The sequence below is a fragment of the Pseudophryne corroboree genome, chromosome 6 (assembly GCF_028390025.1).
Source record: "Pseudophryne corroboree isolate aPseCor3 chromosome 6, aPseCor3.hap2, whole genome shotgun sequence".
Classification (NCBI taxonomy): domain Eukaryota; kingdom Metazoa; phylum Chordata; class Amphibia; order Anura; family Myobatrachidae; genus Pseudophryne; species Pseudophryne corroboree.
The window spans coordinates 736,768,446-736,793,086 of NC_086449.1; the positions used below are offsets into that span (position 1 = coordinate 736,768,446).

General features: G+C 50.8%; 1 protein-coding gene across 5 annotated transcripts in view; it reads left to right on the top strand.

The window, feature by feature from the left end:
• PRMT8 (protein arginine methyltransferase 8) overlaps positions 1-24,641 on the top strand; it is a 578,520-nt gene that overhangs the window by 548,540 nt on the left and 5,339 nt on the right. The gene's annotated exons all lie outside the window — the stretch shown is intronic.

The following is a 24,641-nucleotide window of genomic DNA, read 5'->3' on the forward strand; positions in this document are numbered from 1 at the left end:
ATTAATAAACACGCCGCTAATGGAAATAGTACTCTGTCAAAATAGTAATGGTCCTCAAGTACCAAATACAAGATTTTGGTCAACAATAAATGGTAATTGCAGCTCTTTGTTACCTAGATATGAGGAAATGTCACAGAATTATACTCTGCTGGAAAGCTGTTACATAGAGATATGAGATTCCGTTGATTCAGTCTCAGAGTCCCACTTTTACTTTACCATTTAGCAGAATGATAATTTGCAGTAGTTTAGTAATAATACTGAGACAAGTAATTACAATTAATTAATTTAGCGTAAGATTAAATGTGTAATGAGACAAATATTTTGCGGAACACATTTATAGCCCCACCCTTGCAGTGTACTTAGGCCAGGGTTACCAACACTTTGACTCGAGTAAGTTATTATCACAACCATTTACAGTATGAAGTTAAATGGGCTGGCAAAGTCTTTCTTCATAGAGAGTTGTAACTGTGTGATGAGTTCAGAGCAGGGTTGTAACTAGTTGTAAACTACACCCAGTGCTGCCACTGCATAGCCAAGCGTCCTCGGGATGGCACAGCCGGCGTGCACTCTACTTGCCAGTGCCAACGACCAACCCCCTAGGTGTGATATCATGTTGTCACAGGCTTGGGGTGGCCGACATAACGTGACCCCCACTTCAGCCCTGGAAGGTTTACTTTAATATTATATGATATGTAAAAATAAAAATTTCCTTTTAAAAAGTACCTATCACATGTATGAGAAGAATGTATTCTATGGAGTCACAAGGAATCAGTGCCACGCAAATACTGGCTAGGTCTCATTACAAGCCTCAGTGGTGTCACTGGTTCCTGGTAATTTAATACAAAGTCCACAGAAAGTCTGCCTTCATTATGGATGGGTGACAGGAACTCTATATGGGAATACTGTATTTGTAACACCTCAAAGAACATTACTTACAGTAGGGTGTAGTATGTTATGCCGGTGGTCGGCATCCCGGTGCCCAGCATACTGTCGCCGGGATCCTGAACACCGGTATACCGGTAGGGTGGCGAGCGCAAAAGAGCCCCTTGCGGGCTCGCTGCGCTTGCCAAGCTATTTAGTCTCCCTTCAGGGGGGTCTTGGATCCCGCAAGAGGGAGAATAGTTGTCGGTATGCCGTGTGTCGGGATTCCGACGCCAGAAATACTGAGCGCCAGGATCCCAATAGCCGGGATATCAAATACCACCCCTTACAGTACTGTATGTTGACGACAATCTGTGGCCCCCTGGTGAGCTAAAAGTGGATGTACCGACACATTTATCATTCTGTTCACACTTAGTAACTTTCTCTTAATGGCTGGGAGAGTCTCATATTTTGGTCTGTTCTTCTCTATACTCCCAAGAGAGTGGGCCTGCCTGCCACATGCTTTCCACTTCCAGAGCGCAATGGGCTGTCCGGGGGTTAGGTGACGCATTTTGCATTCAATCATGTCATCACGACTCCATCCTGCTATACAATGCCATGGCTTTGAGTGGGGTCATGTCCCACCTAAAACACCCCCCTGCGTGGGCACCAGCCTTGTATTTGTTGCAAATGATTTGCCTGGAAACAGACATGTTTATGCTGACATCCAGGTCTGCATGTCCCACGGGTAAGTAAACGCCTCCTCACAGAACTTTGCCTATCTGAGATTGCGCCGTTGCGGCCCAGTTTTGCCTATTTAGTCACAAGTGTAGACGCGACTGAAATACATATGCCTGCACCACTCACACTTGGCACGGCTCTGGAGCATGTGCAGGTGCAAAAACACTCACGATATGCTCTGCAAACAGGTGTAAGTTCAACTAGCTTTAGCCCCACCGTTGCTTGAGTACTATATTTATCATATACAGTATACTGTATATGTTGCCCAGTGTATTTTACCTCAGATAAAGTATCTTACAATGTTACTGACTGGTGAATTAGTAGTTGTCTGGAATGCCCCTGGCAAAGCATAACTAGGCATGTGTGAGCTGTGCCATTGCTCTGGGGGTGGCATCTCTGCTGCCCCATAGCCATTGCTTCTGGCTAGCAGAGTTCCTGGAATGGCACCCGTCAGACACATCTCTACTGCAGTGTCGGCTGGAGTGTCCTTTGGATCTTACAGGCAGGAACCCTGCAGTCTGTGCAGCCACTCAGAGTGTCCTCCGGATGCCCCAGGAAGTGTTGAACTTCCCCTATGCGTGACATCAGGATGTTATGCGCTTAAGGGGCATGCCGGCACAGTGCACTCTGGAGCCTTATTACACCTCTGTGGCCAATGAGTACTGCCCAGATGATGCTGAAAAAGTATTAAGCGAAAAGTTTAAAAAAATTAGTTAATCAGATACTGTACACCACTTACATCCTTCAGAGTATATTGAGCCTTCATTCAATCTGTTTATTTTACAGTGTAGTTTGTAGACTGCATTGGTGCATGATTTATATATACTCAGGGGTGTATCTACCCATTGGCCAGGATGGAAAGTTACAGCCAAAATGGCAGGAAAGTATTCAATATATGATTATTGTAATAAAAAAATGTTTTGCATATCACTGATGACTCATCTGTCCCTGACACAAGGGTACACATGTTTAAGGGGAAGAAAGCTGAGGTAAATTTCCCTCCTCTCATGAAGAAAAAGAGTGGGAATCTCCAGACAAGAGACTGCAGTTTCCCACAAAGAATTCTCAGGGAGTATCCTTTCCCTATTAGGGCCAGGATACGATGGGAATCTTCCCCTAGGGTGTCACGTTTGCCCAAAAGGTAGCGCTGACTTAACAGCTATCCTCAGGGATCCTGCAGATAGCATGCAGTAAAAGTACTTTGAAGTCCATTTACACACTTTCTGGTACACTACTCAGACCGGCGATTGTGTCGGCATGGGTTTATAGCGCTGTAGCAGCGTGGACAGATACCTTATCAGCAGAGATTGAGACCCTAGTATCTCCTATATAATAGCCCAGATCTGTGATTCTGTGCCTGGCCGTAACGCTGGGCGGAGTCACAGAGCTGGGCGGAGTCAACTGCATCTGCTGCAGGGAGCTACCCCATACCCAGTGCCAGCAGCAGTCAGGTACAAGACCCTACCTTACAGTATAGGCCTAGGGAGGTGAGGATGGCCAACAGTAGCTGCCACTGACACCTGCAGGGAGGGGAATAGCGCTGATGTGGAGGGTACTTGCAGGCAGCGAGTCGCCGCCCGCAGCTCCTCTCCCGCCTACACACCATACCTGCCGCCTGACATCCACACCCCAGGGAGAGGGCGCTAGCTCAGGCACCGCTATATCAGCATCGGCAGCATACAGACAAGGACTGCCATGCTCAGCGGCAAGCGGTGCGGAGCATGTGCAGCAGAACAGTGCAAGGACGGGACCCGCACTGATTAACATTGCTGCTGGCCCGGAGCTCCCTCCGTCTGCAGCCTAAGGCCGCGCGCCGCACCTCTCCGGGGAAACACCATGCCTGCCCGCCCACAGGGCTCCGGACGCTTACCCATGCTCCGCGATCACAGCAGCTGACGCTGCCAGGCAGGATGGAAGAATGACGCCCGTCAGACGGGGCGGACAGTGTGCGGTGGAACGGTGCCAGGAAGGAATGCTGACCACGACCCATTGCTGCTGGGTCGGAGCTCCCTCCCTCTGCAGTCACCATCTCACAGCAGCAGCCAGGAGGTTAGTGGCCACCACGACCCGCACATCCTTATGTCACACATGAGAGCAAAGGTACACACACTGACATCACACCTGTACCCCACCCCTATATCTGCTAAGTACTCCCCATCACTATGCCCTGTCACCCTCATCCTGCTCTCTAACTGCCTGTCTGTGTACTGGCCCTCACCCCTCTTACACCATCAGCAACCCTCACTAACTACCACAGAGAATATGTGCACTTATATCTGCCGTAAAACCTACAGCGACACCCGCCCCTCCACCACCTGCAGCGCCCCTGTACCCATCCCCCGCAAACCCCCGCACCTGCCCCTCCACCACCCGTGGCACCCCCACCCACTGCGCCTTCGGACCCCTACCCCACCCGCAGTGCCTCCCAAACCCCTCCCCCATCTGCAGCAGCCCCTCCCCCATCCGCTGCACCCCCGGACCCATCCCCTGCACCCCCACCCCTCCAGCAACCGTAACACCTTCGGACCCACTACCCCACCCGCAGCACCCACCCCACCACCACCCACTCCACCTGCGGACCCCCTACACCACCTGCTCCTCCACCACCTACAGCCCCTCCCGATCCACCGCACCCTCGCCCCCCTCCCTCCCCCACCCGCACCGCCTCCAGGCCCCCTACCTCACCCGCAACACCCGCACCCTTCTCCACCAGCAGCGCCTCCGGAACCCCTCCCCCATCCGCAACAGCCCCTCTCCCGCTGCACCTCCACCCCTCCCGCATCCCCTGACCCCCTCCCTCATCCGCTGAAAACCCGCACCCACCCCTCCCCCATCCGCTGCACCCACGGACCCATCCCCTACAGCCCCACCCCTCTAGCAACCGCAACACCTTCGGACCCACTACCTCATCCTCAGCACCCACCCCTCCACCACCCACTGCACCTCCGGACCCCCTACACCACCCGCTCCTCCACCACCTGCAGCCCCTCCCCATCCACCGCACCCGCAGCGCCTCCAGGCCCCCTACCTCACCCGCAACACCTGCACCCTTCCCCACCTGCAGCGCCTCCAGGACCCCTCCCCCATCCGATACAGCCCCTCACCCGCCTCTCCCCCACCCACAGCACCTCACCTCTCCCACACTCCCGGACCACCTCCACCATCCGCTGCACCCCCGCACCCACCCCCTATCCCACCCGCGCACACACCCCTCCACCACCTCCAGACCCCATCCGCCGCAAATCCGCGCACCTGTCCCTCCACCACCCGTGGCACCCCCACCCACTGCACCTACGGACCCCACACCTCCACACACACGGACCCTCCCTCCTCCGGACCCCTAACCCCATTCACTGCACCCCCCCTCCCCCACCCGCAACGCCTCCACACCTCCTACCCACCCGCCACACCCTTCCCCACCCGCAGTACCTCTGGAACCCCTCCCCCATCCAGCCCAACATCTGCCCCTCCCCCACACACAACGCCCCCCGGCCCCCTCCCCCTGCACCCACCCCTCCCCCACCCGCGGCACCTCCAGACCCCCTACGCCACCCGCCCCTCCACCACCTGCAGCACCTCCGGCCCCCTCCCTCATCCGCCACACCCCACATCTGGCTCTCCCCCGCCCGCTGCACCTTTGGATCCCCTACCCCACCCACGCAGCAGGCCCTTCCCCATCCGCATCGCCTCCACCATTTGCAACAGCCCCGCACCCGCCACTCCCCCACCCACGGCACCCCCGCACCCACCCCTCCCCCACCCACCGCGCCCCCTGGACACCTCCCCCATCCACTGCACACCCGCACCCACCCCTTCCCCATCTGCAGCGCCTTCGGAACCCCTCCTCCATCCACAACAGCCCCGCACCTGCCTTCCCGCACCTGCGACACCCCCGCTCCTACCCCACCCACAGCGCCTTTATACCCCCTCCCCCATCCGCGGTCCCCACTCCCCAAACCCCTCCCCGTTGCAAGGGACTACGCCACCTTCACCATCGAACGCCCTTTCATTGTGCAATATTTAAACACTAACAAAACTAGGAATGCAGGTAATACTCCATATAATACATATATTGAACCCCAGAAAGGCGTGCAGGGGTTAAGGGGGCGTAGCCCCTTCCGACGGTGTGAAGAGCGCCCGTAGGGCGCGATGAAGCCCCTAGTGTATATATATATATATATATATATATATATAAAAGATGCTGTCTTAGATATATATAAAACATGCCCAAAGAGACATTAGTCTACTGGGTTCTAGAGTCAACGCTATGTCGATTTCTGCTTGACGTGTCCTGTGGAACATGCAATGGACAGGTGATGCCGACTTAAGAGGCATATGGAAGATTTACCTTACAAGGCTGAGGATTGTGTGGAGAAGGGATCTCGGACCTGGTCTCCACAGCTATAGCTGGTAATTCTGATATTTTGCCTTATATTCCAGCACAGCCTAGGAAAGCACGACATTATCAAATGCAGTCCTTTCGATCACAAAGAACCAAGAAAGTCCGAGGTGCGTCCTTTCTTGCCAGAGGCAGGGGCAGAGGAAAGAAGCTGCACAACACAGCTAGTTCCCAGGAACAGAAGTCCTCCCCGGCCTCTACAAAATCCATTGCATGTCGCTGGGGCTCCACAGGCGGAGCTAGGCCCGGTGGGGGCACGTCTTCGAAATTTCAGCCACAAGTGGGTTCACTCCCTGTTGGATCCCTGGGCAATAGATATTGTGTCTCAGGGATACAAGCTGGACTTCGAGGAGATGCCCCCTCACCGACGGCCCTGCCGGCTTCCCCCCACGAGAGGGAAATAGTGTTAACTGCAATTCACAAATTGTATCTTCCACAGGTGGTGGTCAAGATTCCCCTCCTTCAACAAGGAGGGGGTTATTATTCGACCATGTTGTAGTCCCGAAACCGGACGGTTCGGTCAGATCCATATTGAATTTAAAATCCCTGAACATATACTTGAAAAGGTTCAAGTTCAAGATGGAATCGCTGAGAGCGGTCGTCGCAAGCCTGGAAGGGGTGGATTTTATGGTGTCTCTGGACATAAAGGATGCATACCTTCATGTCCCCATTTATCCACCTCATCAGGCGTACCTCAGATTTGTGGTACAGGATTGTCATTACCAATTTCAGACGTTGCCGTTTGGTCTCTCCACGGCACCGAGAATATTTACCAAGGTAATGGCGGAAATGATGGTGCTCCTGCGGAAGCAAGGGGTCGCAAATATCCCAAAATTGGACGATCTCCTCATAAAAGCGGGATCAAGAGAGCAGTTGCTGATCAGCGTAGCACTTTCTCTGGAAGTGTAACGGCAACACGGCTGGATTCTAAATATTCCCAAAGTCGCAGTTGGTTCCTACGGCTCGTCTACCTTTCCTAGGCATGATTCTAGACACAGACCAGAAAAGGGTTTATCTCCCGATAGAGAGAGCTCAGGAGCTCATGACACTAGTCAGGAACCTATTAAAACCAAAACAGGTGTCAGTGCATCACTGCACTCGAGTCCTGGGAAGGATGGTGGCATCATACGAGGCCATTCCCTTCGGCAGGTTCCATGCGAGGACCTTTCAATGGGACATACTGGTCCGGATCACATCTTCAGATGCATCGGTTAATCACCCTATCCCCCAGGGCCAGGGTGTCTCTCCTGTGGTGGCTGCAGAATGCTCACCTTCTCGAGGGCCGCAGATTCGGCATTCAGGACTGGGTCCTGGTGACCACGGATGCAAGCCTCCGAGGGTGGGGAGCAGTCACACAGGGAAGAAATTTCCAAGGTCTGTGGTCAAGTCAGGAGACTTGCCTTCACATCAACATCCTGGAACTAAGGGCCGTATACAACGCCCTACGTCAAGCGGAGACCCTGCTTCGCGACCAACCGGTTCTGATTCAGTCAGACACCATCACCGCAGTGGCTCATGTAAACCGACAAGGCGGCACATGGAGCAGGGTAGTGATGGCTGAAGCCACCAGAATTCTTCGCTGGGCGGAAAATCACGTAAGCGCACAGCAGTGTTCATACCGGGAGTGGACAACTGGGAAGCAGACTTCCTCAGCAGACACGACCTCCATCCGGGAGAGTGGGGACTTCATCAGGAAGTCTTCGCACAGATGAGGGCATCACGCCTCAACAAAAAACTACAGAGGTATTGCGCCAGGTCAAGAGACCCTCAGGCGATAGCTGTAGACGCCCTGGTGACACCGTTGGTGTTCCAGTCGGTCTATGTATTTCCTCCTCTTCCTCTCATACCCAAGGTGCTGAGAATAATAAGAAAAAGAGGAGTGAGAACGATACTCATTCTTCCAGATTGGTCACGAAGGGCCGTGGCCTCTTCCTCTAAGACAGGACTTGTTGCAACAGGGGCCCTGTCTGTTCCAAGACTTACCGCGGCTGCGTTTGACGGCATGGCGGTTGAACGCCGGATCCTAGCAGAGAAAGGCATTCCGGATGAGGTCATTCCTACGCTGATAAAGGCTAGGAAGGACGTGACAGCTCAACATTATCACCGTATATGGCGAAAATATGTTGCTTGGTGTGAGGCCAGGAATGCCCCTACGGAGGAATTCCAGCTGGGCCGTTTCCTTCACTTCCTACGGTCAGGAGTGAATTTGGGCCTAAAATTGGGGTCCATTAAGGTCCAGATTTCGGCCCTATCCGTTTTCTTTCAAAAGGAGTTGACTTCTCTACCTGAAGTTCAGACGTTTGTAAAGGGAGTGCTGCATATTCAGCCCCCTTTTTGTGCCTCCAGTGGCACCTTGGGATCTTAACGTGGTGTTGAGTTTCCTGAAATCACACTGGTTTGAACCACTCAAAACGGTGGAGTTGAAATATCTCACGTGGAAGGTGGTCATGCTATTAGCCTTGGCTTCGACTAGGCGTGTGTCAGAGTTGGCGGCTTTGTCACATAAAAGCCCCTATCTGGTTTTCCATGCGGACAGAGCAGAATTGCGGACCCGTCCACAATTTCTGCCGAAAGTGGTTTCATCCTTTCATATAAATCAACCTATTGTGGTGCCTGTGGCTACTACGGACTTGGAGGATTCCGAGTTGCTTGATGTAGTCAGGGCTTTGAAGGTTTATGTAGCCAGAACGGCTAGGGTCAGGAAAACAGAGACTTTGTTTATCCTGTATGCTTCCAACAAGCTTGGTGCTCCTGCTTCAAAGCAGACTATTGCTCGCTGGATCTGTAACACGATTCAGCAGGCTCATTCGGCGGCTGGATTGCCGCTGCCAAGATCAGTTAAGGCCCATTCCACTAGGAAGGTGGGCTCTTCTTGGGTGGCTGCCCGAGGGGTCTCGGCAATACAACTTTGCCGAGCGGCTACTTGGTCAGGTTCAAACTGTTATGATTCCAGCACTCTGGTCTGGGGAGATCTTATAGCAAGGACCTGAGCACTGGAACGTAATGCTGGGAAAGGGAACGGGAATAGCCCCTGGCGCCCTAACTCCGTTGTCTCGCCCGTGCTGTCAGAAATCTCTTGCGAGACTATGGTTGCTTGAGCCCATGGCAGCCGCGTTTGAAGGGCGGATTACGTCTGCCCAACTCCGATGCCCCCTCAGGTCTTAATGGGAGACAAAGAGAAATCCGAGACAGGGTGATAACAAAGGGCCCTCTAACTAAACAACAAAGCCAGGGGCTACAGACTAACCTAAAACTAGAATATGTGCGGAAAACCACCAGGGAAAAGGACAACCAAAATACCCACTTGTCCACTCTCCTACCCGGCACCGCCGAGTTCCGGAGAGGACTTGTGGAAGCGGAAACCTCCGCAAATGCTCCGAAACAGAATACAAAATGAAGCGGGCTAGGCCGCAGCACGCGGCAGAGCCGCAACTCACGAAAACCACACGAGATCCTCTGGCGACTATTGCGGGCAATTGAGGACCAGAAGACTACTTGGGATGAGATGACAACTCCAAGATTCAGGAACTCTGAGGACAGGAATGACCAGACACAGCAGGACTGGAACAGACGTTCAGCAAACCTAAGCAGCATGCAGGAAGCTATTACCGGCGTCTGTGTGAAGCACTGAGAAGGTATTTAGCAGGGAGTCCTCCATTCAGATGTTCAGAGCCTGATTAGCATAAATGCTGTGCAGCTGCCTTGCTGCACGACCAGAAGACAAGTGTATGTGGTTAACTTGATTGACCCTGCAACGGGGAGCGCGGTCCGCCCGTGGCGTCCCCGTTGCTAGGGTCCAGGCGGCTCAGCGCGCCTGGCGACCCAGCGTTGCTAGGGAGCCGGCGGCTCAGCGCGCACGGCGTCCCAGCGTTGCTAGGGACTCGGCGGCTAGCACGCTCGGCGTCCCTAGTTGCTAGGCGCCGGGCCGCGAGGACATCGCGGACCACGGCGCCTAACACAAACACTTTTGCAAAGTTCTACAAGTTTGATACCCTGGCCGAGGAGGACCTTGTGTTTGCTCAATCGGTGCTGCAGAGTCATCCGCACTCTCCCGCCCGTTTGGGAGCTTTGGTATAATCCCCATGGTCCTTACGGAGTCCCCAGCATCCACTAGGACTTCTTCTGCAATGCTTGTATATAGTTATTGCTTAAATAAGGGTTATGTTATGGTTGCATCAGGGTTGTCCTGTTGCTCTGTTGTTGTTCATACTGTTGACTGGGTATGTTTATCTCAAGTTATACGGTGTGATTGGTGTGGCTGGTATGAATCTTGCCCTGGATTACCAAAATCCTTTCCTTGTACTGTCAGCTCTTCCGGGCACAGTTTCTCTAACTGAGGTCTGGAGGAGGGACATAGAGGGAGGAGCCAGAGCACACCAGAATCTAAATTCTTTCTTAAAGTGCCCATGTCTCCTGCGGAGCCTGTCTATTCCCATGGTCCTTACGGAGTCCCCAGCATCCACTACGGACTACGAGAAATAGATTTACCGGTAAGTAAAATCTTATTTTTTTTTATACGGTTTAGGTGGCTTCTAGTATATCTTTTATATTTGGAATCCACCTTCAGAAATCCTCTGTTAGCCTCTGTGTGCTACAGGTGGATTAACCTAATCAGAAAATGTGTCGCCATATCTGCTGTTTGCTCCTTCAATGCAAATGATGAAGCTTCACCTGTAAAAATCTGCATGATCTCAGTGTGTTGTCACTGATCAGTATGCAGGATACACAGAGAGAGCGGATCCTGGCTGCAGGCACCTCCACTCTCCTATTGCGCTTCCTCGCGCTTCCTCTTCACATGCTAATACACCTCATTTGTCATACTCATCTCTAACAAGAAGGGAAGATGTTATTCTTAAAACATCTGTTTCCTCACTCTCAGTCTAAAAACAAATTTCCTGAAGCCAGGATTAAGCCAGTGTAATAACAGAAATTTATATCATGTAAAATGAAGACATTGATAATTGAAGTACAGTTTACATTTTGATCTACATAAAGGCTTGAGAACAACCCTCTGTGATCTCTCTGCGATGTGACTTTCTCCCCCATTTCCCCTGACGGGTTGTAGTTATGTGACCGGCGGTCGTGGGAATAGAACTTGTGGCAAGCGCAGCTCACCACCGAGCCCGCAGCGTAGCGAGCGCAGCAAGCCCAAAGGGGGCTTTGTTGCACTCCCCCACGCCGGGCATCTAAAAGCTTGGGATCCCAGCGTCGGTGAGGTGACTGGCGGTCTCCCGACCCCCGGTCACATGAACCCAACCCCTCCTGACAACACTTGACATGCTGAGAGCTATGTGCACCAGTGCCTGTGTTTGGCAGTCATACTTGGTGACCCATTTATTAACGAGTGATAAAACTAATTGTGAATGATAAAACTTGTTGCGTATGATAATTGGTGCTCCAGCCAATCAGCTCCCAACTGTCATTTTTCAGACATGAAGGTGGATTCCAGTTAGGAGCTAAACACATGACAGGAGCTGATTGGCTGGAGCACCATTCACATCGATTTGTAGCAACCACAACGAGTTTTATCACTTGTTGATAAATGAGCCCCCTGGTTTCTCTCAAAGTGGAATAGAAAGAAAACCGCCTACATGGGATTGCTGCTTTAACATAGGTTTTTCTTTCTGATATTTGACTAACAGCATAAAAAATATTGATAATTTTCATTTGTGGTACAGTAGATGTACTTATTTTATATTAATGAAATATGGTGGAGGTTGGGGTGTTGCAGCTCTGTGGTGATGGGGGAAGGAGAAAAGGCAGGGGGAAAAGGTGATGGGTAAGGCAGAAAAAAAATTCTTAGCACTCTTTCAATAGGGGCCGCAACCAGAGATGCTGTATCTATAGACTGCACATGGTGTTATGGTTATTAATTAGCAGAATAATAACAATGATACATTGTCAGGTTAACCCACTGTTCATTGATACTTAGCTTCCTGGTGGTAATTGTCTAGATTAGAAAGATGGAGAGGTAATTCCTGTTGGCAGAGTGTTCTGGGATATCTGGTGCAGTGACTTAGTGACTTAAACAGTAATGCAGGTTTATTTAGTGAACACAGGTGACTCAGATGTAACACTGATAGAGGTAATCAGGTGCCCATATATCACACAAGGTAACAGCATTAGGTAGTGGTACTTATCAGGAGATGTCTGTGATGGTGAAGCATGGAGGACTGCACAGCCATGCAGTCTGACTCCCACTGTAGAGAAGATGATGCATGCACTGGAAACGCTGTGAGTCTCTGTAGCTGAGATCTGCTCCCAGTCTCAGCTCTGCACACTTGTACACCAGGACTCTGTCTCTCAGTCTCTCTGTGTGTCACTCTCCTCACACTCTCTCTGAGATGGAGGAACAGGAACTTACATCATATGACTCTGCCTCCGAGTGACTCCTGGCACTAGAGGTCTAACACTAGGGGATGCACCCATAGACTAATACACAGAAGGAGACCGGTACAGAGTGCACCATATCCCAACAATTCCCACTGTTGCCTAAGAGATAAAGGGGGAAGTTATCAAAACTTCTAACGAGAACAAGTGGATGTGTTGTCCATAAATTAGCAACCAAGCAGATTCTAGCTATCATTTTATAGAATGTTCTAGATAAATGATCTCTAGATTTGATTGGTTGCTATGAGCCACACCTCCACTTGTAATCTTTAGAAAGTTTGATAAATCTCTCCTACTGTCCAGCATATATAGGTTAACTGGTCTTTTTTTAGTACTGTCAGGGGCACCAAGAGGTGTGTGTGTGGGGGGGGGGGGGATACTAGTTACCCAGGCCCGGGCTCATTTGAGGGGCCCAACCCGGGTTGGTTGCTAAGGGAGACATCCACCTGTGCAGCCGCCAGGTGCCAAAAAGCTACTTCCTTGGGTTTGGCTATGTCCCCTCAGTACCCAGGCCTGTGGTCAATCTCGCTGACCCTGAGATTTTGCTCAACATTTGTGGTATATTTTGTTGACATGCTCTCAATGTCCACAGTGACCAGATTGACATCACGTTAATACTGATGTAATATTGACATGATTAGAATGTAAATAAAATGTCCCTGGTGGTCATTGGTGATTTACCTGGTACAGCAGTTCCGATGTCTCCAGTGATGTCTTCCAGGTCCGGCAGTCAGGTAATAATGATTTCAGGCAATTGGTATGCCTAAATCCTAACCCTTCCCCTACTGCTAACCTTAACCTCCCCCTTATCGAGCCTAACCCTCCCCTTACTGCATTCTAACCCCACCTTCTGTAGCCTAACCCTAACCCTTCCCCACTGCAGCCTAAACCTAACCACCCCTTCTGTATCCTAACACTAAACCTCCCCCTACTGCCTAACCCTAACCTCCCCTTCCTAAACTCTAACCCTTCCCATACTTCTAACCTTAACCTCCCCCTTATGCAGCCTAACCCCCCCCTTCTGCAGCCTAACCCTAACTCTCCCCCTTCTGCAGCCTAACCCTAACTCTTTCCTTACTGCACCCTAACCATAAGCCCCCCTTCTGCAGCCTAATCCTCCCCCTACTACCTAACCCTAACCCCCCCTTCTGCAGGTTAACCCTAACCCTCCCCCTACTGCAGCATAACCCTAACCTCCCCCTAACCTCCCCTTCTGCAGCCTAACTCTAACCCTTCTCCTACTGCTGCTTAACCTCCCCTTCTGCAGCCTAACCCTCCCCCTAATGCCTAACCCTAACCTCCCTTCCCGCAGCCTAACCCTAACCTCCAATTCTGCAACCTAACCATAACCTCCCCTTCTGCAGTTTAACCTTAACCTCCCCTTCTGCAGCCTAACCCTAACTGGGGGTAATTCAGATCTGATTGCTGCTGTGCATATTCGCACAGTGTGCGATCAGATCCGAACTGCACATGCGCCTGAGCCGCACTGCGCTGGCGCGATGAACGGCTGCTACGGAAATCAGCGCCCTGCGACGTGATGGTGCGAAGGATCCAGTCGCACCGGCGTTCGCAAGGAGATTGACAGGAAGAGACCGTTTGTGGGTGGCAACTGACCGTTTTCCGGGAGTGTCCGGAAAAACACAAGCAAGCTCAGGCATTTTGAGGGAAGGTGTCTAACGTCAGCTCCGGCCCCGATCAGGAGGATTCAATCGCAGCGGCTGAGTAAGTCCTGGGCTGCACAGAGACTGCACAAACTGATTTTTGTGCAGCTCTGCTAATGAAGCGATTTCCCCTCCCCTGTAGGTGGCGACTATCTGATCGCAGGGCAGCAAAAAACGCAGCCCAGTGATCAGATCTGAATTACCCCCCCTAACTGTCCGTCACTGGTCCATGCAGAATGTTGGCATTTCCTATGTCATATGAACAAGTCGACATTCTACACACACCAACATCTTTGTAGACAATTAACTACATCCCCTGCACAAGTCACTGTATAAATCTGGTGTTTGCATTCCTGACAACAGTCCAATTCGTGCAGTTAATCCTGAATACAGGCACTCGGAAGGGGTGTGGACTTAAAGGAGCGGGGTATGGGTCAATTGGAATGAAGCCAAATGTATCTGATTAATAAGTAAATAAATACGTTTCTCAGTGGGACAGATTTACCAAGCCTGGGAGAGTGTTAACATAGAGAGAGATAAACTATCAACCAATCAGCTCCTAACTGCCATTTCTCATACGTCCTAGAGGATGCTGGGGACGACATCAAGACCATGGGGTATAGACGGGATCCGCAGGAGACATGGGCACTCTAAAGACTTTTCATTAAGTGTGAACTGGCTCCTCCCTCTATGCCCCTCCTCCAGACCTCAGTTTTAGAAATGTGCCCAGGTCAACTGGATGCACTCTGAGGAGCTCTGCTGAGTTTCTTTGAAAAGACTTATGTTAGGTTTTTTATTTTCAGGGAGATCTGCTGGCATCAGACTCCCTGCTTCGTGGGACTGAGGGGGCAGAAGTAGGAACCAACTTCCTAAAGACTTTCATGGCTCTGCTTCTGGATGACAGGACACCATTAGCTCCTGAAGGGAACTGAACGCTAGCCGTGCCTAGATGCTCACTAACACAGCACGCCGTCACCCCCCTCACAGAGCCAGAAGTCAGAAGACAGGTGAGTGTTAGAAGACAGATCTTCAATCAAGAAAGTGATGGCTAAAGGTACAGCGTGGCTGGCGGGAGCGCAGCGCGCCATGTTGCCCACACATACACAGGCACTGCAGGGCGCGGGGGGGGGCACCCTGGGCAGCATGAAACCTATGGAAACTGGCATAAATAAGGGGCATAAGTTGCTGAGGCACAGTCCTACCCCCACCAGTATAAAAAATTACCTCATAAAAGCTGAGGAGAAACACATCATTGAAGAGTGGAGCTTCCTCCTCAGTCAGCCAGCACACTGCTCAGCGCCATTTTCTCTCTCTCTCTCCTCAGGCTGCAGAGACAAGGCTGGTCCTCCTCCACTACTGAACAAGTATCCGGGTGCAAAACAGGGGGGGCCACAGTGAACTTGGTGCTATATAATTGTGTGATTAACATTATAAAAGCGCTGAATGTCAGGGGGCATTTTGTGTTCACAGACATTGTGTTACTGGCGCTGGATTGTGAACTGGCAAATCCCATCTGTGTCCCCCTGACAGATTTTACTGTGGGTCTGTCCCCCTATAAGTCCCGAAGTGTCTGTGGTGTGGTTCTGCACGTGTGTGACATGTCTGTGGCAGGGAACTCTGTGGAGATATGTTAGGGACACAGAGGTGTAATATGACACCAAGAGCCTGACTGGGTGAAAGGTTACATGATGGTGTGAATCATATCAGTAAGAGGTTGGACTGAATCTCATACAGAAAATGAAAATAATCTGTTGAAGATGTGATTTTTAATAGTTCTGCCTTTCATCCACAGGGACCTTTCTGGGTCACATACAAATTTGCACAAGTAGTACAAACTGATACCGACACGGACTCTGATTCCTGTGTCGACACTAGTGATTCCTGGGGAATGGGTCCTAAGTTAGTAAAAAAGCATTCAAAACATGTTTTAGCTATAAAGGAGGTGTTAGAAGTTACGAAGCCCCCTCTTTTACCACAAGGAGAGGGTTTACGAGGGGGCTTCGTAACTTCTAACACCTCCTTTATAGCTAAAACATGTTTTTAGTAAAGAAGTAATGTAATTTTCCCTCCACCTCAGGTCTGATTTAACCTGAAAAGAAATTTCAGATTCCCAATAGGAATTCAAGCAGCTTACCTTTTTACAAAAAAGGTGGAAGTCACCGCGCATTTTAGACAGGGCCCTGTCATAAAAGAGTGGAATGCTGATGTAGAATCCAAAATAAAATATGGAGGCTCTCCCGTAAAAAGGTAGGCCTTGTTTGGTGATGGGCTGGATGCGTTAGTCTCGGCGGCTACTGCAGGTAAGTCGACATTCTTGCCTTATGCTCCTACACCAGCGAAAAAGACACATCACTCTCACATACAGTCCTTTCGGCCCAACAAATACAAAAAGGCCAAAGGTCTCCCCTTTTTTTGCAGGTAGGGGAAGGGGAAAAGGAAAGAAATCCGCAGCGTCTCCCGGATCGCAGGAGCAGGAGTCCACCCCTGCTTCTGCCAAATCTGCAGCATAACGCTGGGGCTCCCTTGCGGGAGTCCGCTCGGGTGGGAGCACGTCTGAAACTTTTCAGACAAATCTGGATTCAATCTGGCCTGGACCAATGGGTCTTACAAATAGTGTCCCATGGGTACAAACTAGAGTTTCAAGACGTCCCCCCATGCCGATTTTTCAAATCGACCTTGCCAGCTTCCCTTTCGGGAAGAGAGGCAGTGACAATGGCAATTCAAAAATTATGTCCGGATCAGGTCATTGTCCTGGTACCCTTGGCACAGTAAGGAGAAGGTTTTTTTTTTTTATTCAAGCCTCTTCGTAGTTCCGAAGCCGGACAGCTCGGTCAGACCGATTTTAAACCTGAAAATCTGAATCTCTACCTGAAAAGGTTCAAGTTCAAGATGGAATCACTGAGGGTAGTGATTTCCAGTCTGGAAGAGGGGGACTTCATGGTGTCAGTAGACATAAAAGATGCTTACTTGCATGTTCCCATTTATCCTCCTCACCAAGCTTATCTGAGATTCGCAGTACAGGATTGCCATTACCAGTGTCAGACGTTGCCATTCGGACTCTCCACGGCACCGAGGGTATTCACCAAGGTGATGGCGGAGATGATGGTCCTCCTTTGTTAAAAATGAGTCAATATAATTCCTTATCTGGACGATCTCCTGATAAAAGCGAGATCCAGGGAACATTTGTTGCAGAACATCGCACTCTCCCTGTCAATACTCCAACAACACAGTTGGATCATGAATTTTCCAAAGTCGCAGTTGGAACCGACGACAAGATTGTCCTTTTTAGGGATGATTCTGGACACAGAAGTACGGAGACTATTTCTTCCAGTGGAAAAGGCTCTGGAAATCCAGAAAATGGTCAAACAAATATTGAAACCAACAAGCGTGTTGATCCATCAATGCATTCCGTTGTTGGGGAAAATGGTAGCGGCCTACGAGGCCATACTGTTTGGCCTATTTCATACCAGAGTATTCCAGTGGGACCTGTAGGACAAGTGGTCCGGATACCACCTACACATACACCGGAAAATAATCCTTTCCCTCAAAGCCAGGATTTCGCTCCTGTGGTGGCTGCACGGTTCTCACCTACTAGAGGGACGCAGGTTTGGGATTCATGATTGGGTCCTAATAACCACGGATACAAGTCTCCGAGACTGGAGAGCTGTCACACAGGGGGAAAGCTTCCAAGGAAAATGGTCAAGTCAGGAAGCCTGCATTCACATAAACGTTCTGGAATTGAGAGCCATTTACAACGGCCTTCTACAAGCGGTATATCTTCTTCAAGATCCCGTGCAGATTCAGTCGGACAATGTAACAGCAGTGGCCAAGGAGGGTTTGGTATCCAGATCTTCAGGAGTTGCTCATAGAAGATCCTCGGTCTCTTCCTCCTCGAGAGGACCTACTACTGCAAGGGCCGTGTGTGTATCAAGACTTACCACGGCTACGTTTGACGGCATGGCTGTTGAGCGTCGGATCCTAGCCCGAAAGGGTATTCTCAAGGATGTCATCCCCACTCTTATTCAGGCCAGGAAAGGAGTAACGTCTAAACATTACCACCGTATTTGGAGAAAATATGTGTCTTGGTGAGAATCCAAGAAGGCTCCTACGGAAGAGTTTGAGTTGGGATGTTTTCTCCATTTTCCGCAGACTGGTGTGGATGCGGGCCTTAGATTGGGGTCAATCAAGGTCCAGATTTCGGCCTTATAAGTTTTCTTTCAAAACAATTGGCCTCCTTTCCAGAAGTTCAGGCGTTCGTGAAAGGGGTTCTGCACATCCAGCCTCCATTTGTGCCTCCAGTGGCACCATGGGACCTTAATGCGGTGTTGCAGTTCCTTCAATCGGGTTGGTTTGAGCCTCTACAAGAAATAGAGTTGAAGTTTCTCACTTGGAAAGTGGTGATGCTTTTGGCATTGGCATCCGCAAAGCGGGTGTCTGAATTGGGGCCCTTGTCCCACAAGAGCCCTTACCTGATCTTCCATGAAGATAGGGCAGAGTTGAGAACTCGTCAACATTTTCTTCCAAAGGTGGTTTCCTCTTTCCACATAAACCAACCTTTTGTGGTGCCAGTTGCTACTGACACGTTCGCTGAGTCAAAGTCTCTAGATGTGGTTAGAGCTTTGAAGAACAGAACAGCTCGTATACGGAAAACAGAGGTTTTGTTTGTCCTGTATGCTCCCAACAAGATTGGGTGTCCTGCTTCCAAGCAGACTAGTGCGCGCTGGATCAGAGGTACGATTCAGCAAGCTCATTCTACGGTTTGATTGCCGTTACCGATGTCGATGAGGGCCCATTCTACTAGGAAGGTGGGCTCCTCCTGGGCGGCTGCCCGGGGGGGCCTCGGCATTACAACTTTGCCGAGCAGCTACTTGGTCAGGGTCAAACACATTTGCAAAATTCTACAAGTTTGACACCTTGGCCGATGAGGACCTAAAGTTTGGTCAATCGGTGCTGCAGGGTCATCCGCACTCTCCCGCCCGTACTGGAGCTTTGATATAGACCCCATGGTCTTGATGTCCCTCTAGGACGTATGAGAAAATAAGATTTTGATAACCTACCGGTAAATCCTTTTCTCCTAGTCCATAGAGGATGCTGGGCGCCCGTCCCAGTGCGTACTTTACCTGCAGTTTAGTTATTACAGTTACACTAGTTGTGTTATATTGGTTTCAGCATGTTGCTGCAAGTAGTTCATGCCTGTTGACGTGTGTTATGTTGAATGCCATGTGTGCGGCATGGTTGAGGGTGTGAGTTGGTAGATATCTCACCACTAGTTAAGTAATTCCTTTCCTCGAAATGTCAGTCTCCCTGGGCACAGTTCCTACAACTGAGGTCTGGAGGAGGGGCATAGAGGGAGGAGCCAGTTCACACCCAATGAAAAGTCTTTAGAGTGCCCATGTCTCCTGCGGATCCCGTCTATATTCCATGGTCTTGATGTCGTCCCCAGCATCCTCTACGGACTAGGAGAAAAGGATTTACCGGTAGGTTATCAAAATCCTATTTTTTCAAACATAGGGCCTGATTCAGACCTGATCACTGCTGTGCGCTATCGCACAGCGGGTGATCAGGTCCTAACTGCGCATGCGTACCGCAAAGCGCACGCATGTTGGACAACAACGGGCGTCACCGGTCAGCGACAGGATTGTGCCAAAATTTGCACAGCCGTCCACAAGTTGATTGACAGGAAGAGGCCATTTGTGGGTAACAACTGACTGGGAGTGTCTGGAAAAACGCAGGCGTGCCCAAGCATTTTCATGGAGGGTGTCTGACGTCAGCTCCAGCCCTAATCAACCTGTTTTCATCGCACTGTAGGAGTAAGTCCTGGGCTGCACAGAGACTGCACACAGTGGATTTTTGCAGCTAGGTGTACACATGCAATTGCACACTTGCACAGCGAATTTACACTCCCCCTGGGGCGTTGACTATCTGAACGCAGGACAGCAAAGTTAGCAGCCCAGCTGTCAGGTCTGAATCACCCCCATAGCCTGTAACATGACGGGAGCTGATTAGCTGGTACTTTATCTCTCCTCACTTTATCACTCTGCAAGGCTTAGTACATCTCCCCCACTAACTGATAATATATCTATGAGATAATCACTGTAACAATACACAATTACAGTCAGTGGTGGGATTCAGCCGGTTCGCACCGGTTCCGCAGAACCGATACCTAATGTTATGATGTATGGTTCTGAGAACCGTTTGCTAATGAGCGCCGCCAGGGCTAGTGGCGGAGCCCTCTGTCATAGCCCGCACACTCGCCAGCATAGACCGGTGACTGCAACAGGGCCGAGCGTCTCTGTTTGTGTACCACTGCAGAGTTTCACTGCGCCCGGCTCTGGCCTGCTGACTCCTCCTCTCTGTAGTGTCCTGAGTCCTGACATGCGCAGTAAGCATGTCAAGACACTGAGAGAGGGTGGGCCGGGCGCGGAGGAACTCTGCAGTGCTACAGAGACGCTCGGCCCTGTTGCGGTCTGTGCAGGCGGGCGGGTGTGCGGGCGGCAGCTCAGGCTAAGCAGGGGTGATGGAGGGCTCCGCCACTGGTTCCGGAATGCCCGTTCCTATCAGGCACCATTTTTTCGGGAGCAGAGCGCAGCGGAGCGGTCACTCACCCACCACCAGCGTGCAGCTGCATCGAGGAGTCAAGTGCAGGCCCTGTCCTGGGGCAGAACGACTGGCTGGGGGTATGTATGTAGTCCCTCTTTTTCCCCTCTGGTAGTCCCACTTTCTCTGACGTCATAGTGGATGCTGGGGACTCCGTCAGGACCATGGGGAATAGCGGCTCCGCAGGAGACAGGGCACAAAATTTTAAAAGTTTGACCACTAGGTGGTGTGTACTGGCTCCTCCCCCTATGACCCTCCTCCAAGCCTCAGTTAGGTTTTTGTGCCCTTCCGAGCAGGGTGCAATCTAGGTGGCTCTCATAAAGAGCTGCTTAGAGTAAAAGTTTTGATAGTTTTATTATTTTCAGTGAGTCCTGCTGGCAACAGGCTCACTGCAACGAGGGACCTAGGGGAGAAGAAGTGAACTCACCTGCGTGCAGGATGGATTTGCTTCTTAGGCTACTGGACACTAGCTCCAGAGGGACGATCACAGGTACAGCCTGGATGGGTCACCGGAGCCGCGCCGCCGACCCCCTTGCAGATGCCGAAGTAAGAAGAGGTCCAGAAACCGGCGGCTGAAGGCTTTTCAGTCTTCATGAGGTAGCGCACAGCACTGCAGCTGTGCGCCATTGCGCTCAGGCACACTTCACACCGGCGGTCACTGAGGGTGCAGGGCGCTGGGGGGGGCGCCCTGGGCAGCAATGTTAATACCTTTCTGGCTAAAAAGAATACATCACATATAGTCCATGAGGCTATATGGATGTATTTCACCCCTGCCAGGTCTCAGAAAAACCGGGAGAAGAGCCCGCCGGAATAGGGGGCGGGGCCTATCTCCTCAGCACACAGCGCCATTTTCCTACACAGCTCCGCTGCTAGGAAGGCTCCCAGGCTTTCCCCTGCACTGCACTACAGAAACAGGGTAAAAAACAGAGAGGGGGGGGCATTTTTTGGCGATATTATATATATTTAAGCAGCTATAAGGAAACAACACTTATATAAGGTTGTTCCTATATAATTATAGCGCTTTGGTGTGTGCTGGCAAACTCTCCCTCTGTCTCCCCAAAGGGCTAGTGGGGTCCTGTCTTCTATCAGAGCATTCCCTGTGTGTCTGCTGTGTGTCGGTACGTGTGTGTCGACATGTATGAGGACGATGTTGGTGTGGAGGCGGAGCAATTGCCGGTAATGGTGATGTCACCCCCTAGGGAGTCGACACCGGAATGGATGGCTTTGTTTATGGAATTACGTGATAATGTCAGCACGCTGCAAAAGTCGGTTGACGACATGAGACGACCGGCAAACCAGTTAGTACCTGTACAGGCGTCTCAAACACCGTCAGGGGCTGTAAAACGCCCTTTGCCTCAGTCGGTCGACACAGACCCAGACACGGACACCGAATCTAGTGTCGACGGTGAAGAAACGAACGTATTTTCCAGTAGGGCCACATGTTATATGATCACGGCAATGAAGGAGGCTTTGCATATCTCTGATACTGCAAGTACCACAAAAAAGGGGTATTATGTGGGGTCTGAAAAAACTACCTGTAGTTTTTCCTGAATCAGAGGAATTGAATGACGTGTGTGATGAAGCGTGGGTTACCCCTGATAAAAAAAACTGCTAATTTCAAAGAAGTTATTGGCGTTATACCCTTTCCCGCCAGAGGTTAGGGCGCGCTGGGAAACACCCCCTAGGGTGGACAAGGCGCTCACACGTTTATCCAAACAAGTGGCGTTACCGTCTCCTGATACGGCCGCCCTCAAGGATCCAGCTGATAGGAGGCTGGAAAATACTCTAAAAAGTATATACACACATACTGGTGTTATACTGCGACCAGCAATCGCCTCAGCCTGGATGTGCAGTGCTGGGGTGGCTTGGTCGGATTCCCTGACTGAAAATATTGATACCCTGGATAGGGACAGTATTTTATTGACTATAGAGCAATTAAAGGATGCATTCCTTTATATGCGAGATGCACAGAGGGATATCTGCACTCTGGCATCAAGAGTAAGTGCGATGTCCATATCTGCCAGAAGAAGTCTATGGACACGACAGTGGTCAGGCGATGCGGATTCCAAACGGCATATGGAAGTATTGCCGTATAAAGGGGAGGAATTATTTGGGGTCGGTCTATCGGATTTGGTAGCCACGGCAACAGCCGGGAAGTCCACCTTTTTACCTCAAGTCCCCTCCCAGCAGAAAAAGACGCAGTCTTTTCAGCCGCAGTCCTTTCGTTCCTATAAGAACAAGCGAGCAAAAGGACATTCATATTTGCCCCGAGGCAAAGGAAAGGGTAAGAGACTGCAGCAAGCAGCCCCTTCCCAGGAGCAGAAGTCCTCCCCGGCTTCTGCAAAGGCCTCAGCATGACGATGGGACCTTACAAGCGGACTCAGGGGCGGTGGGGGGTCGCCTCAAGAATTTCAGCGCACAGTGGGCTCACTCGCAGGTGGACCCCTGGATCCTGCAGGTAGTATCTCAGGGTTACAGGTTGGAATTCGAGAAGTCTCCCCCTCGCCGGTTCCTAAAATCTGCTTTGCCAACGTCTCCCTCAGACAGGGCGACGGTATTGGAAGCCATTCACAAGCTGTATTCTCAGCAGGTGATAATCAAGGTACCCCTTCTACAACAGGGAAAGGGGTATTACTCCACGCTATTTGTGGTACCGAAGCCGGACGGCTCGGTAAGACCTATTCTAAATCTGAAATCTCTGAACCTGTACATACAAAAATTCAAGTTCAAGATGGAGTCACTCAGAGCAGTGATAGCGAATCTGGAAGAAGGGGATTTTATGGTGTCCTTGGACATCAAGGATGCTTACCTTCATGTCCCAATTTGCCCTTCACACCAATGGGTACCTCAGGTTCGTGGTACAAAACTGTCATTATCAGTTTCAGACGCTGCCGTTTGGATTGTCCACGGCACCCAGGGTTTTTACCAAGGTAATGGCCGAAATGATGATCCTTCTTCGAAGAGAAGGCGTATTAATTATCCCTTACTTGGACGATCTCCTGATAAGGGCAAGATCCAGAGAACAGCTGGAGGTCGGAGTAGCACTAACTCAAGTAGTGCTCCAACAGCACGGGTGGATTCTGAATTTTCCAAAATCCCAACTGATCCCGACGACACGTCTGCTGTTCCTAGGGATGATTCTGGACACTGTTCAGAAAAAGGTATTTCTTCCGGAGGAGAAAGCCAGGGAGTTATCCGAACTCGTCAGGAACCTCCTAAAACCAGGGACAGTGTCTGTGCATCAATGCACAAGAGTCCTGGGAAAAATGGTGGCTTCTTACGAAGCGATTCCATTCGGCAGATTCCATGCACGAATTTTTCAGTGGGATCTGCTAGACAAATGGTCCGGATCGCATCTGCAGATGCATCAGCGGATAAAATTGTCGACAAGGACAAGGGTCTCTCTGCTATGGTGGTTGCAGAGTGCTCATCTGTTAGAGGGCCGCAGATTCGGCATACAGAACTGGGTCCTAGTGACCACGGATGCCAGCCTGAGAGGCTGGGGAGCGGTCACACAAGGAAGAAATTTCCAGGGCGTGTGGTCAAGCCTGGAAACGTCTCTTCACATAAATATACTGGAACTAAGAGCAATCTACAATGCTCTAAGCCTGGCAAAACCTCTGCTTCAGGGTCAGCCGGTGTTGATCCAGTCGGACAACATCACGGCAGTCGCCCACGTAAACAGACAGGGCGGCACAAGAAGCAGGAGGGCAATGGCAGAAGCTGCAAGGATTCTTCGCTGGGCGGAAAATCATGTGATAGCACTGTCAGCAGTGTTCACCACATGATTGTAGTCCATTGGGAAAGACCAATGGTGGACATGATGGCGTCCCGCCTCAACAAAAAACTGGACAGGTATTGCGCCAGGTCAAGAGACCCTCAGGCAATAGCTGTGGACGCTCTGGTAACACCATGGGTGTACCAGTCAGTGTATGTGTTCCCTCCTCTGCCTCTCATACCCAAGGTACTGAGAATTATACGGCAAAGGGGAG